Source organism: Schistocerca gregaria, unplaced genomic scaffold (assembly GCF_023897955.1).
Source record: "Schistocerca gregaria isolate iqSchGreg1 unplaced genomic scaffold, iqSchGreg1.2 ptg000640l, whole genome shotgun sequence".
Classification (NCBI taxonomy): domain Eukaryota; kingdom Metazoa; phylum Arthropoda; class Insecta; order Orthoptera; family Acrididae; genus Schistocerca; species Schistocerca gregaria.
Window position 1 is genome coordinate 75,001 of NW_026062026.1, and position 2,500 is coordinate 77,500.

Below are 2,500 nucleotides of genomic sequence, written 5' to 3' on the forward strand. Positions count from 1 at the left end.
TTCCGACACCTCTTCCTGCGGTGGCAACTCTGGGGCAGAGTCGATACTCGCCCACTGGTGGAAGGTAAGCATTCTGCTTTACATCAGTACATAACTAATATTTCAGTCGTCTGACGTCCCTCCTTAGTAAATGATGCAGGACCACATACATAGATGATACATACTGTAAACTGGGGAGGACAGTGTGAACCGCACTCGACCCAGTCACCCTATCTCACAGTCCACTCTGTGTGTAACAAAGCGAAAGCACCAAAGCACTATCGTTCAACAACATCCATTTTATCCTCGCTGCCACAGGACACTATCCAAACAACGACAAGAGGAACGTCACGTCCACTAATAAGACAGAATGTCTCACATCACCCGCAAACAACGCAGCTCAAATCAGCCAGCAACACCCACAGTGGTCCACCCAGTATCAACACAGGACGCAACGCCACGCCACAACACAAAAGGTACAAGTAATAAAATACCCTTTGGCCACACCCCTTATAAAGGCATCGAACCAACCCACCACCTGACACCAGCCAAACGTACATCCTGATTTGACACATCTCTGGCAACCTAACCCACGTTGGCCCTTAACCTAACCCACGTTGGCCCTTAACCTAACCCACGTTGGCCCTTAACCTAACCCACGTTGGCCCTTAACCTAACCCACGTTGGCCCTTAACCTAACCCACGTTGGCCCTTAACCTAACCCACGTTGGCCCTTAACCTAACCCACGTTGGCCCTTAACCTAACCCACGTTGGCCCTTAACCTAACCCACGTTGGCCCTTAACCTAACCCACGTTGGCCCTTAACCTAACCCACGTTGGCCCTTAACCTAACCCACGTTGGCCCTTAACCTAACCCACGTTGGCCCTTAACCTAACCCACGTTGGCCCCTAACCTAACCCACGTTGGCCCCTAACCTAACCCACGTTGGCCCCTAACCTAACCCACGTTGGCCCCTAACCTAACCCACGTTGGCCCCTAACCTAACCCACGTTGGCCCCTAACCTAACCCACGTTGGCCCCTAACCTAACCCACGTTGGCCCCTAACCTAACCCACGTTGGCCCCTAACCTAACCCACGTCGGCCCCTAACCTAACCCACGTTGGCCCCTAACCTAACCCACGTTGGCCCCTAACCTAACCCACGTTGGCCCCTAACCTAACCCACGTTGGCCCCTAACCTAACCCACGTTGGCCCCTAACCTAACCCACGTTGGCCCCTAACCTAACCCACGTTGGCCCCTAACCTAACCCACGCTGCACCTTAACCTAAGTTACGCTGCACCTTAACCTAAGTTACGCTGCACCTTAACCTAAGTTACGCTGCACCTTAACCTAAGTTACGCTGCACCTTAACCTAAGTTACGCTGCACCTTAACCTAAGTTACGCTGCACCTTAACCTAAGTTACGCTGCACCTTAACCTAACTTACACTGCACCTTAACCTAACTTACACTGCACCTTAACCTAAGTTACACTGCACCTTAACCTAAGTTACACTGCACCTTAACCTAACTTACACTGCACCTTAACCTAAGTATCACTGCACCTTAACCTAAGTTACACTGCACCTTAACCTAAGTTACACTGCACCTTAACCTAAGTTACACTGCACCTTAACCTAAGTTACACTGCACCTTAACCTAAGTTACACTGCACCTTAACCTAAGTTACACTGCACCTTAACCTAAGTTACACTGCACCTTAACCTAAGTTACACTGCACCTTAACCTAACTTACACTGCACCTTAACCTAACTTACACTGCACCTTAACCTAACTTACACTGCACCTTAACCTAACTTACACTGCACCTTAACCTAACTTACACTGCACCTTAACCTAACTTACACTGCACCTTAACCTAACTTACACTGCACCTTAACCTAACTTACACTGCACCTTAACCTAACTTACACTGCACCTTAACCTAACTTACACTGCACCTTAACTGTCACATGTAACGTCACAGGAATGTAGCTTTGCCTAACAGCAACCCTCTGAACATAGTTCACTGCTTGGATCCTCTGGTGTCATGTGTATTTCTTGATGCCATGGTGCGTACCCTCACATAAAGGTCTTTCGAGTGTTGCGTACTTTCTACACAGTCCCGCTAACCACTGGAAGGGTGTACCGCTACAGAACGAATATCGCCCTCCCCTCCTGCCCTTCCAAGCTGGTCGGTCAGGCGTTTGTTTGTGAAATGAGCCTTGCAGCTGTTCAGTTGCATTCGGTTGTCGATGCAGTCAGTGTACGTTGTGGTACGGCCTGTGTGGACTGTCCGCTGATGTACGCGTAACCCACACTGATCATCCGTCGTTACGTACTGAGTGACATAATGTGGCACATGCTTGACCGTACACCGGCTGCGCCCTACAATGGCGAATCATAAGGGCCATATGTTGTGCACGATGCTACTTGTCTCGTCTCCCCATTACAGCGAGATTGCACTGTTGTACGCCGTACAGACATGTGGTAAGTAGGTACGGACGAAAGTATTGC